This window comes from Haliaeetus albicilla, chromosome 22, assembly GCF_947461875.1.
Source record: "Haliaeetus albicilla chromosome 22, bHalAlb1.1, whole genome shotgun sequence".
NCBI classification, from domain to species: Eukaryota; Metazoa; Chordata; class Aves; order Accipitriformes; family Accipitridae; genus Haliaeetus; species Haliaeetus albicilla.
In genome coordinates this window covers 12,503,265-12,516,585 of record NC_091504.1, presented here as the reverse complement: position 1 = coordinate 12,516,585, position 13,321 = coordinate 12,503,265, and the positions used below count along the sequence as shown (strand labels likewise).

General features: G+C 46.3%; 1 protein-coding gene across 3 annotated transcripts in view; it reads right to left on the bottom strand.

Annotated features, from left to right (window-relative positions):
* ABAT (4-aminobutyrate aminotransferase) overlaps nt 1–13,321 on the bottom strand; it is a 62,862-nt gene that overhangs the window by 49,094 nt on the left and 447 nt on the right. The window contains exon 1 of one of the 3 annotated variants that reach the window (XM_069809906.1): nt 10,969–11,094. The exons of 1 other annotated variant lie outside the window; for it this stretch is intronic. The gene's annotated coding sequence lies outside the window, so the exon portion shown is untranslated. Of the gene's footprint in view, nt 1–3,099; nt 3,121–10,968; nt 11,095–13,321 lie in introns of those variants that run through there. One more of the 3 variants, XM_069809908.1, reaches the window with a different exon arrangement.

The following is a 13,321-nucleotide window of genomic DNA, read 5'->3' as shown; positions in this document are numbered from 1 at the left end:
AGATACATATTTCTCAAGTGGTCCCTTTTACTTCACTGGGCCCATTCACAAAACTGTAGCTGTGAATGAGCCAAAGCACTCTTTTGAATTGAAAACAAGGTAGAAAGACTGGTAACTGGAAGTCTCACTGAAGGTTATCAAAATCTGCAAGTTACCCACTGAGGAAAAAAACACATGGCTACTGCATAAACTGTGCTTATTTACTCCTTATATATTGCCTGTTTGACAAAAATAACGAAGCTGCTGCGTTATGACATTTCACACAAGTTCTAATACCTGGACACAAATTTGAGGAGGCAAATTAGACCTTACTAAGTGTGCTAATGGCTAAACTCACTGGGAAAGTCTTGCCAAGGCACATCTATACCGCACCCTCTAATATTACGATAACAATGACACCCACATAAGAGACTGAGCACTGTTTTTTCAGTCTGGTACATACAAAGTACGAATCACATGAATGTGAAGATCCTGTATGTCACATTTAGGTAGTTAAAAAGTGTTGGGCAGTTTTGGGAAGGCTGTTAGTACTGGGTAAATCTTTATAAAATTTTCTATTACGAGCTGAACAAGTCCAGCTTAGTTGCTGGAGTCAGAGAAGAGGGACCTGGAATCAAGAAACTGTTGAAGGAATCCTTGTGTAACTGTGATGGTCAGAGGGGCTGCACAAATTGGGAGTTGGGACACAAACCCAGGATATTATGTCAACTGCTTCTGGAATCACAGAAGATACCCACAATTTGCATTTCATAAAGAAGGCCCATTGGACTGGAATTACAGACAAGCTAACAAGCTAAAAGCAGGAATGGAAAACAACTGATTTTTAAGGATTTGGGAGGGAACCTTTTCTGGAATATCTACTTGCACCAACACTCCAAGCATGTTTTGAAACCTTGTGAGAACTACCTGAAGCCAGCATCCTTGCCACCACCAGCTGGTGTCAGTGCTGCACACCTTACCTCCTGGCACCAACCATTTCAGAGCAGCTCTACACTGACTCTATTCATTTCCAGCAACCAAAAGGGCCGCTGGATGTCCCGCAACACCACAAATATCCCATGAGGAACATCCATGGGTGCTGCAAGGAAATATCTTCCAAATGTAGGTTGTAATGATGAATATTAAGTAATTAATCAGCTGACAATACCACTAGCCTTCATGTGGTAGGACAGGTATGAGATTTTGCTTTCTGTCAAATACCACAAAAGTGCTGTAATAAGGGCAGAGAAAGGCATCTTAATGTAAGCTGTCCAGTGGCATGGGGCAGCAGCTATCCTCTCTTTTTGCGCTCTCAGACAAGCCTGCCTCTGTAACTACAATATTGCCACAAAGGCACTAATAAACACTAGGAATGACTGTCGTATCAAAAAGAGATCAAGCTAAGTCTACTGCTAGTAGAATTTTAAGCAGCTCCCCCAAGTTACTCCAGGATGAATACAGTCAGTATGGAACAAGAAGCTAGTAGTTAGGTTAAACAGGTGTTTATTTATTTAAGAAAAAGCTGTTAAGGGCAATATTTATCTTTCTAAGGACAGCTCATGAAAGTAAGCAGTGCTAGCACAATGGGACAACGGGACAGCAGAGCACTTCCCTTCAGAGCACGGCCCTCCATCCTCCTTCAGTGGTACTTAACCTCTCCCTCTCAAGAGGCCCCAAGAATGCACTGTCATAGCAGCTCAGGGAAAAAAAAAAAAAAAAAGGCACATTTTTCTTCTCCTTCATAAAATCAGGGTTTCACCAAATGGATGCAACTGCAGGATTTATCAGCAATGAGATAATTCTTCACAGAAGTTACTAAATCACATGCTTTGTTAGCCTTTAGAAGTACTGTGTCAGTATTATCTCAAGCTGCACCTTTTCGCTTTCTGCTGTTAACTAGTGACAGTAGCTGAAAGAGATAATCAGACGTAGAAGTTTCGCAACAGATGAGAGGAATGCGGCTGCAAGCCTGCAAAGCTTGCTTACCAGCCAGAGCAGAGGATCAGTTATGCAAGGTTGCATGTGGATTTTGACCAGATGAACTTTCTCCTCCCTCTTCCATTCAGAGCAATAAAACTGGACCCGTGAGCTGTTTCCCATCGTTTATCAGATCACTCTGGAACACGATTTTCCCCTGCATATTTTCAGGAAAAAAAAACCAAACCAACACTTTATGCAAGTGCTGCATCCAGAAATGATGTATGGTGTCACCCAACCAACCTTGGGTTTGCAAGGATAGTAGCATCTTCTTAGCCTCTTTTCTGAAGAGCTCCACTTTCATCTAGCTCTCCTGTCACCTGCATTGCTCAGTCTCCCATCCACACCGGAGAGATTCCCAGTTTGGAGAAAAGACATCATCAAACTCTTCACAGCATCCAGTGTAGTCACAAGTTCAGCTCAGAGAAAACAAGGTACACCAGTGAAAGGAAACAACTGAGCAGTGTGAGGAAGAAGAGGTCCAACCATGCTTGACTCACTGTTGAAACATCACCTACACATGAACCCGTGTTCATCATCAGTCCTACCATTTTGACTGAATGAAGTCCCACTACACCAAAATCTACAGAGAAGCAAAAGAACAAACTCTGAACTTATTCATGATCATGTAATAGTCCAATTTTTATGAATAAATTAACACAAGGAATCTTACAGGTTGCATCAGAAGAGGTATTTTCCAATCACCTTCTTGGTGAAGGAAAAATAAAGATTACTGACGAGAATTTAAGCAAGTAAGTCACTGATCTCCTGCTACTGCTAAAAGGCATTTCTTAAAGAACTGGCATTTTGGACTTCACAATTGGAAGAAAAAAAGCACAACAAGATTTGTTAGCTATAGTTACTGCAACACACAGATGGTTGCTGGGATCACAGAAGTTCTTCCCAGTCAAAGGCTCCAAAACATCATGAATCTAGCCCCTAGCACTGCTTGTCATTATCTCCATTTGCCTCTACTCCCTCTCTTAATAACACAAGATAGCCCTTTTTATGTTTTTCTTCAGCTGCTTTTTACAACAGCCAAGGCAGAAGCATCACGTTACAGCAGTTAGGCCAGCCCCTTACAACACCTGCTGCCCAAACCATGGAACAAACTGAAGATTTTCACCCCCGTAACTCCATTACCTGGTAAAACTGCACTGCAAACAAGGAGCATGGAGTTCATCTGAGCCAGCTCATCCTCTGCTTTCCTACCTCCACCAGCACGCTCTGATTGTGTAATCCTATTTCCCTCTCCGGGAAGCTGCATTGCAGCAATAGCTGTGGAGCAAAAAACAAGGTTTGCTTTATCCTGGAGCTGGGACGAGAGAACATTGAGGTGGATGGCAGTATGGTCCATAGAGGTAAACCACATCCCTCAAGCCTGCCATCCGGGGACCGTCGCTGTCAGTACACTCAGCAGCGTGCTTCGCCTGAAATGATGAAATCGGTAAGGATTCCGAAGTCACGGCCTCTAGCCTGTCCATAGTGCTGTGTGGTAGGATTATGCTCTGGCCTGCTGCCAGGAAGCATCTTATGCCTGAAATCTGTCCTGTCATGCCAGAGCAGTTTGTTTTGGTTTCTAAACAGCTTTTTAACCTGCCATATTCTCTAATTCCCACTGAGGCAATAATTTATATAATCAGAGTTATACAATGAGCTGTTAAAAATGCTTCACTACAATCCTACTTCCAGTGTCCTAATTTTTTTTTGGTGTACATCGCAACACTAATATCAAGCAAGCACCTGGCAAAAAATGTGTCATTCACACCAGATGCGGAAAGAGAGGTGACAGAGAAGAACAAGATGGCTGGTTCCCATTATTTGGCATCTAACATGAAGAAAGCCTGACAGACAAATCTGGAGGAAACATAATACAAACAAAAAAAATGTGACTGCTAATAAGTTACACCAAGCTTATTAAAAATGCTTAAATTTTATGTTATTTATGATACTTATTCACATTTTTGTACTATTGCCAGACCAATTTAAAACATGTGAGTTGATTTCATTTGTGTTTACTGTCAAGGGATGCTGCCAAGACCTCTGCACGCTCTACCCTTTGCTAAAAGAGGAAGCCAAAATTGGCATGCTGTTGTGATGTTCAAAGTCTTTAATCAAGATTGAGCCTGATGCGATACAAATACAGATGAGGGATATTATTCTTTCCTTTCCCTGCAAACTACTTTTTTTTTTTCCATTTTCCTCAGTGGCTTCTGCAAGCCTATATACTTGCATTACTTCATTCAGAAAGGGAAAGTGCTGAAAGGACAAGAGGTGCCATCTTTTGTGAAAAAATCTGTAAGGTTGTTCATCTGCTGGGTAGGAAGGAGGAAGAGGAAGGGGTGATTTAATACCAAGATTACAGGCGAGAAAACTAGCATGAAATCATCCAGCACTAGGGTACGGATTTCTATGAAGAGCTTGCTGCCTTGTGCTTTGCCTGGTACAAGGCTTACAGATGGAAGCTGGATACTTTAAAATTGAGCCAAACATCAAAAATAGGACATCATGAAAACATCATCACTAATTTATGTCTTCTCCCAACACCCACTGTTTTCTCCTGTGAGAAACCAGTGATGAAACCAAGGTTACAAGGGGAAGAAAAAAAATAAAGCCCTCAACTCCCCCGCCCCCCCCAAACTCCCAACAAACAACTAGAAAGAAAACCTTGTGCTGGGAAACCACACTCTTTGGTAACTCCTCCACACCCATAAATATATCACAGTGCTTTCTAGCCATCCAACTGACCGACAAGTAACCTGTGTACTCCAGGCTGAGATGCCCGCTAACATCGCTGGCAGGACAGCACCTCTCCTCACTTTTTCTTTCAGTTTACCCTACCCACGCTTGCAGCTTCCCTTTCCACACGAGCAAGTCTTTTATCCAACAGGCTACCGTATGTTCTGCTATACCTCCTACAGAGTTATGATGGTCTTCCAGTCGAAAGCATTTGTTTTTAGAGCTGACAGGTAGGACAAAGAGTCCTTAAAACAGATCTGAGACACAGTAAACACAAGGGCTGGAAAGCTACGCAGGAAGGCCAGTAGAAATAGAGAGACTGTCACTCTGACACTGCAGGCAGGCTAACAGGCTTCAGGAAAGAAAATGTGGTGCTCGTGACATGCAGATGGCAGAAGAGATGAAAGGGAACGTGAGAAAGATGCACTGATCCTGACGCCAGAATCCATGCTCACAAACACGGCTGATACAGCTGTGAAAGTCGCACTGTCAGTTGCGAACGGAGAGCAGACTTTGACACGGGAACCTGAATCCAAATCTCTCTGCTGACTCAGTGAAAAGTATAGTAAGGGACTCAGCACAAAATACGAATGCACTATAAACCAAAGGAAGCATGTGCCAATTTCTTCCACAATGGCAGTCTCCTCCTGTGGCTAAGGAAGAGCTTTCTGCTCGGGAAGACCACATTTCAGTGATGCACTCCCAGTACCACCACCCTTGTGCAGAGGCTCCCAGCAGCCACCCACGTCTGCCAAGCTGGGCTGGGAAAGGGTACGCTGTCGTATCCCAAACAGGCCAAGGCTAAACTGGATTCTACTTGTGTATTTTAGCAGGTGGCAGGTAAGAATTGCTCAAAGAGTGATTACTCAGTCTCTCTGCTGTTATCCAGCCAATTTTCTGCCCCAGATCTAGCTAGGAATGTATTAAAAAAAAAAAAAAAGTACTTGAACTATGCCAGGTTTCAAACTCCAGGCATTTCAAGGACATTGCTAAAAAATTCCTACGTATATGGGTACAACAGTTGCAAAGCAACATATTTTCACTTGTAAAATTAAAACTGAACTTTGTTTGGGGATGGCAAGGAAACTTTCATCTGGAATAAGCAATATTTTTAAGTGTTTGAGATAAGGAAAGCTGGAGATAGGTTTAGAAGTTGTTTTACTCTCAGAATTACAGCTGTACAGCTAAACCAGTAGGTTGGCACTTCATCCTGTCACCTAGAATGTACTTGAAACATACTGACTTTTTACATGAAATCTTTAGCAAGCTGCATTACTCTAAACTGCCACCAGAAACACCATCAGAATTAGATTTTAATTTTTAATCTACTGAGTTTTGCAAGAGTCACAAGAAGATAAACACTTCTTAGAGAGCTCCGCTCCCTGCCAATGCTGAGTTGTATTTCAGTGAAATCATAAAATCAAAATGGGAAACTCACCAAGTCTGAAGGTTTATTGCCTTTAAAATGCTTTATACCTTGCCACAGAAAGAGTTATATAGTACACTGCCTTTCAGCCAGAGGCCAAAATAAGAGTTTGATACAGTATAACATAAGCACTCATCTACACAAATGCTTTTTTCCTGCATTAAAACTGAGAGAGATTCACTAAAATAATTGCAGTAGATGGTATAAAGGGGACTCACTTAAGTTTGAATAACTAAGTTCATATTCCTGGCTCTTTTCTTCAAGCTGGCAGCATTCACTTAGTGAAGGCAGTACTTTCAGTTGAGTGGTTTTAGCGCTTTCTCACATCAACCAGCACAGTGCAGCTTTATCATTTTTTAAAAAGTTCATCACTAGGGCAGACCTGTGTCCTTGACACTGCAGGTGTCAAGCTTTCAGAAATACAGCTTCAGAAGCGACTGCAATATACCTTCACAAAGGCAGCTAGCGAGATCAGCTGCTAGCTGGTGCAGTAAAATAATTAAATGACTATCCAGCCCGAGCTAGAACATGTATTCGTTTCCTCAACAGAATTTACAACTGTATAAGCTGCCATGCACAAAACGCAAAAATTCTCCAAATCCACAAACTAGGACAGAAGAACATAAACTTCACGCTGCAAAAAGTGGGATTTCTTTTCAAAAGAAACTCATACTCTCTGAAAATGTTCCCTCTTGTGCAGATAGACGTATCACCACTGGACAGCAAGAGAGACAACCTTCTTCTTCCATATAACCAAGAACTGCAACACGTAACCAAGGTTCCTGCCCGATTCTTCTCAATTTCTAGTATCTGGCTAATTAAGAGATGGGAAATGAACAGTAAAATATTTTGCAAAAGGAAAGACAAACAATCTAATACAAGGATGCAGTACGGCACCCTACTCCCACAGATCAGAAAAAGAGTCTGAAAGCCACAGAAACGGGTTAGGACAATATTCTCCATTTTATACACTTTGCATGCTTTGGAAAACTCCCAGAATACTGTTATTTTTGCACAAACACCATATGGCTAAGAAAATATCACTTTCTCTGTTTTCCTGGCCCACAGCCGTCATTTCAGGAAACAGGACTGTGATCTGATAAAACAGATCACAAAATTCAGAAACAAAGAGGTGACAGAGATGTATGGCTTTCAAGTCACAGAGCAGTGGCTGGTAGAATTATCTACTTTAAGCTGGCAGCAGCTCCGACCCCTAAGGCAACCTCTTCTGTTCATAAAGAAAAGGAATTTGAAAGCAGATCAGTCTGGAACATGAATAAGGTGTTTTCAGCCTCCTGAAAGATAAATCCGTTACATAAGTTTTAAAGCATATTGATCCATCCATAGGTGATAGGCCCACATTGACAATTATCTGTGTAGTGTATTCATGGTCTTTAAGCTGCAGTGCTCCTCATGTGTCATTTTTGCATTACTTACCTATACTTCCACAGATTCCTACACATCATTACTAGCTGCTCTCATACTGATGGAATCCAGCTCTTTTCTATTGCCTACTCTTTCAAATGGGATAAGATACCTCACTACTTGATTCAGACTTACCATTATGCCTGAAAAACTTAAGAGCTTATAAAGAACTCTGAAAGAAGAGTAGGGACTACTGGAAAAGCCTGCTTGAACAAAAATGGTGCACACAGATTGACAATTTGCAACATACAAGAGGGAATCAAATGGTCTTTGAAAACAATAAAGATGAGAACTGTTTTACATGAAATCTGAGAATTACCCCATCAAGACGTATTCCTTTCTTCTCCCTGCTCCCTCTCGCAAAGGCAAAGCCAAGAGCAAAGGAGATTCATCCAAGTTCACCAAGTTCAGAGAGTCGCCATTTCATTAAAAGTTTCTGGTATACAGACAGTACAGCAAGATTTTAAGATACAGCAGGGTTCTATCTTAACAATAGGGATAGAACAATGAACATATGAACGTTCATATGGTGTACACATGTACCGCCGCTAAAGAGCCCTTTTTTCTGAGACATTTCCACAAGCTGTTTCCATTTGGATAAGAAAGAAAGGGAATCTTAATTTGTACTTGAAACAGCTACAAATTTTCAAAAGTGTTTCTGGAATGGACTCTCAATCCTAGAAGTCATAGAACAGAGCTGGGAAGCCAAGAACCAGATCCAATTTGTCTTAGACCAGCTGTGACATCTTCCTAATTCTGTGAATCCTGATGTTATAATCACTGAAAGTATGAAGTTAAGCACTAGTGTTAGTATGTGTCATGAGGTAACTTGAGCTGCTTTAATTCAGACCCAGTGATCAGAGCACAAACCAGGAGGAACACTCTGCAGTCAGAGTAACACCTCTGAGGGCAGGAGTCGACCCTATCAGCACACCCAGCAGGGCTGAGATCTGTGCAGTTGTACCTAATCGCACAGGCAACTATTGCTAGACTGCTGACGAATACAGCTGTGGGGTATACAAGGCATTGTACAAACTGTTCTGAACCTTCACTGTTAAGCACCATACAAACCAGACAGGGCAAGGGGAACCACCTGGAGACCTTTAAGCTGCTGGCAGGTGCAGCAAGAACTGGTTTGGATGTATAAATGCATGGCCTGTGAGCATCTTATTTCCTCTCTGCTTCTGAAAGAATCCAGATCAGGACATTTTCCTTCTCCAATGACAGCACAGCTGCCAGCAGGACACCTACTGATTTGCTTAGTGTTTATTTGTATGCTGTACTTGCTTACTGCCTCCTGGGCATAAATACCTAATTTTATCCACTTATTTCAGTTTACTTTGTATCTGAATGTACAAGACACCTCACTGTACAGTATGCCTCTAAGCCTGTTATTCCTCAGAAGACTAAAGGGCTGGGCTTTGGAGAAAGCAGTTCTATTGCATTTTTTTCCCCATGCATTTTACATGTGGTCAGCTTGTCTAACAACACTGTACACAGGCTCAGGTCTCCATTATCTGAGGATGTCTGCATCACAGTCTTTTGCACTCCGGATTGTCCAAGAGGCACAACAGTATAATGGCAGAACACTGGCTGACTGCAGACAACAGAAGACCTGAACACTGACCCCGAGTCCAAAAGGCTACCCAGCAGGTTACTTGCGACAACAGCTTTCCTTTCCTGTATCTATCTCAGTTTTCCCATCCGAACAGTCAGTCCAGTGATGTTTAACTCATTTGTGAAGCACTTTAGACACTAAGGATGAGAAACACTATGACATCCAGATACTACTCTTCTTTGCATATGCTGTGCTTTAGTAGTACTGTGAGCTACAATTCAGCATTTGAATCGCTAACCTCCAAGTCTGCATATGTAACTCCAGTCAGAGAAGACAAACTGACCCCAGACCCAATTTGCCCAACGCTCACAGTACTCAAGTACACAGAAGGACCAATTACAGTAAAAAAAAAAAAAACCAACGCAACAAGAGCTGCAAAATGTGTTCTTAAGTCAATTTATAATACATAATCAGACTATAACAGGATTCAATAGGCAATTTCCTTACTGCAGAGCTTCCAGAAAGTAACCCTCCTAGTACCCTCCTTTTATACCAGTTGGCTTTCATCCCATACTGAATTCATTGCCTCAAATTATAGGAGCAAACACTCTTTTAAGGAGCCCACAGCCATGAGCCATGCCTTTGACCTGCAGGTCAAAATCCAATTTTTGTAAGCCTGAACATTCATCACCGATTACAAAATTACTTGGAAATCTCCCACAATAGATCGGTTTCTTTGCATATCGTTCCCTTCACTACATTTTATAAACACAGACGGAGAATCACAGAGCAAAAGCCAAGCTAGGCAAAGCTCTGGCCAAAAGCACAAACGAAGGTAAGGGAAGCGAAGCCAGGGAGGTCTCAAGGCAAAGCCTGAGGTAGCGGCTCAGGTTTTGCATCACAAGCATTAGCTGGAGAACAGAAAACTGAAAAGAACTGGCGAATCTCAGCTGGAAGCGCAGCAGCAGGCCTCCATAAACACCATTACTGAAGATTTCCACTCAGCTGGCTGCGATATATTAAGAAGGGGAGCGCTACATGCAAAGCCAATCGTGTTTTCCCCACGGTACGCATATATTTTACGTTCCTCGTGGGTTTTGTACCCTCGCATTCCCTGCTTTTCCCCTTTCCGCAGGTGGGTCGTCGGACACGAGCCCTACGGACGGTGCAGCTGCGAGGGGCGCAGACCGCGACACTCGCCGCCTCCTTACGCAGCGAAACTCGGGGAGAACCGCAAATCCTCCTGGTCAGGACGGTCCCCCGAACCCACCGGCAACGACTGCCGGCTGCGCCCTGCCTGGCACTTGTGGGGCCCGCCACCGCGCTCGGGTCTGACAAAAAAAGGACTCCCCGAGGGTGTCAGCACCCCGAAGGCAGACGGGAGCGGGGGCAGCCAGCCCCCTGCGGCACACGGCGCCGCGGCCGCTCCGCCCGCACCTACGCGCTCGCCCAGCGGGAGCCGAGGGGAGAGGGGCCACGGCCGGATCCCCCGGGAAGCCCCGGCGCCCCATCCCCTGCGGGGGCCGGCGACGGAGGGACGGCCTGGCGGCCTCCCGCCGCGGGAAGCGCCCCGGAGAGGGGGCGGGCGAGGGCAGCCCGCTCTCCTTCCCCACCGCACGCCGAGCGGCAGGGCGACGTGGGGCTCCCCCGGCGAGGAGGGGCGCCGCCGCCTGAGGGGATGGAGGCGGTGAGGGAGGGGTGCCGCCGGGCCGCGCTCCCAGCCCGGCGGGGCCCACGGGGAGTCCCGCTCGCCGGGTAGGAGCGGGTCCCCGCGCGGGGAGCGCCGGGGAGGCTCAGGCGGGCTCCCCCCGCCCCGAGCAGGCCGGCGTCCCGGCCGCCGGCCCCGCGCGGTTCCGCCGCTCACCGGGAGGTGCGGGGCTGCGTCTCCCCCGGCCGCCGCGCTCCGTGGTGCCGGGCCGGGCAGCCGCCGCCGCCGCAGGCCCCCGCGCTCGCTGCCCGCGCGCGGCCCCGCCGCCGCTCTCCGCCCGGCTCCACGCGCCGCAGCCAATCGGCGCCGCCGCCGCCCGCAGCCCCGCGCCCGGCGCGGCCAATGGGGGCGCGCGGCTCGGGCTCGGCCCCGGCCCCGGCCCCGGCGGCGCGGGGAGGCGGGGCGCGGGGCGGGGCCCAGCGCGGGGCGGGGTCCAGCGCGGTGCCGCGGCCTTGCGCTGTGGGGAGCGGCCCCGGTGTCTCCCTCCCCCGCGGAGCGACCCAGCACCCGGGCGGAGGAGGAACCGGGTACGTGAAGGGCCCCAGGGCCGGCACGGGGGACACCGCCTGCTCCCGGGGACGGCTAATCCCTGAAGCCTCGCTGACCGACCGAACGCACGGCTGCGGCCGGACCCGACTGGTACCGGCGGTCCCAGCGCGCTCCCCGGGAGCAGAGATGGCCCGCGCGGGCTACCGGTCACAGCTGGCAGGGAAACCGAGGAAGAGGAACCGGAGTCCTGGGGCTGGCAGTGGCAGCTCCTGTCCTCTTGAAAGGGGAGCTGCCAGCCTGCTTCACTCGGCGCTGTAGGCCGTGATGCCTCAGAGAAGGGCAGGGCACCGGTTGCTAGTCGCGGTGGGAATCGGGGTCTGCGCTATTACAGCTTCACAAAGATCTACCGTCCTTTCATTAATCCCTAGTATTTACCTGCAGCCACTGGGGACATACTTAGTTCAGCAAACACAGCAACGGGGGAAGTCAGTCGGGCTTTTAACTCTGATTAGAAATTCAAGTTAAACCTAGTATCGATGCCAAACTCCAAATTTAAAATCCAAGTCTTCGCTAATATTTAAGCCTGACCTAGAACAAACGTTTTCTGGTAGATAGGAGTGGATCGAAGCAGCTAGATGCGATGCGGCAGCTAGAAACGATGTGCATGGCAGTGACATGCCGATGGCACGTGAATCCTCCTCCTACCCAACACCATGCATGTCCCTACTACTGAACCAGTCCAGAATGCAGACGAGATTTAAGTCAGTAGCAGACCTGATGCATCAGGAAGTTTATAGGCAGGATTCAATGCCCTCTGAAGACCTCGGCAATCAATCAACTCTCTCTGTAGTGTGGGAGTGGGACTCCGCACCAACATTAAGCTTTCGCAATAGTTTCTCTATAAGCAATAACGACCTCTTCTTCTGTCACTGTTTATCTCATCTACAGCAATGTGGTATTTGCAGACACAAAACTGCCCTTGAAACTCCCACCCAATAATAAATATTATGTATCTCCTCCACAACAGAAGCTATGGCAAGCACGTTGAATCCTATTTGGACTCTCATCTCACAGAATTCTAGGTCTCATTCACGGTCTTGGTTTTCTCCAAAACCTAAGATCTGGCTAGCAAAAGGCCAACAGAAGCTTCTGAAATGTACACACCTCCCTCTCCTCTCCTGTGACCAACACGCAGGCATCATCTCCCCTTTCAGATGACTTCACAAGAGAACTCTTGCACTGGGATTCACAACAGATGCACACTTAGTCACAAGAGAGAGGAGCTGTCAGACCCTGCTCAGCCCTCAAGTACCTTCACTGAAGGCTCCAAGGAGTATCCTGGAGCAGGTATCGTGGCAGAGCAGCTGGAGGCCACTAGACAGGAGAGCTGAACAGGACAGAAGCAAGGCAGGAACCCTGCAGGCTCTGAGCTGCCAAAGCTGTTCTTTTTGCTGCAAACACCACCGATTTGCAAATGGTGTGACAGGACCCTTCTGTCTCTGCACACACCACTCGAGGCTGAGCAGGCTATACCTCTTCATTTCCACTTATCCTGGGTAGAACTCTTACATCTGTCACAGTTTATTACAATAAGAAAGATTTAATGGTCCAAAATTGCAAGAAAGGCAGCAGCTTAGCCATTAAGAAAACCTTTGTATCAGAAAGGATAATAAAGCACCAGAGCAGATTACTGGGAGAAATACAGGCCCTCTATCATGAGAGCCCTTAATAAGAAGCAAGACAAACACTCATCACAATTTTTAGATGAGTACGATTCTGCTTTGAGAGGAAAATAGAGCAGGTAATTTATTGGTGTCCCTTCTGATCAATCTACAGTGTAAACCTGCCAAGCAGGAAATTACTTGGGCCATTACAGAGCAGTAAACTACTTTCTTTGTTGTATCTTCTAACTCACTGTTAACTTTCTTGCCTCACTCACTCTATTTATTTTTCCTCATCCTTGAGGCAGGAGTTAATGTTACTTTTTAATTATTATTAATTAACGTTTTGTCACTATCTG